Source organism: Haliaeetus leucocephalus, unplaced genomic scaffold (genome assembly GCF_000737465.1).
Source record: "Haliaeetus leucocephalus isolate CR32 unplaced genomic scaffold, Haliaeetus_leucocephalus-4.0 Scaffold250, whole genome shotgun sequence".
Taxonomy (NCBI): domain Eukaryota; kingdom Metazoa; phylum Chordata; class Aves; order Accipitriformes; family Accipitridae; genus Haliaeetus; species Haliaeetus leucocephalus.
This window is the reverse complement of record NW_010972686.1, coordinates 762-962: the sequence shown is the minus strand read 5'-3', so window position 1 is coordinate 962 and position 201 is coordinate 762.

Genomic DNA, 201 nt, shown 5'->3' with positions numbered 1-201 from the left:
GATTTCTTGTTACTTTCCAATACCAACGGTGGTGCAGCATCTGCTTTCTCATTCCTGCTGTGAGGAACAAGAATATTAAAACCAGTAAAGTAAAAGTCCCTACTCACAGGCAAGAAACTACCCACACCATCAACCCTTGCTGCCTAAACAGAATGGCAGATCATTATTTCTGCTGCAGTCTCCCACCTAGCTTGGCCAACA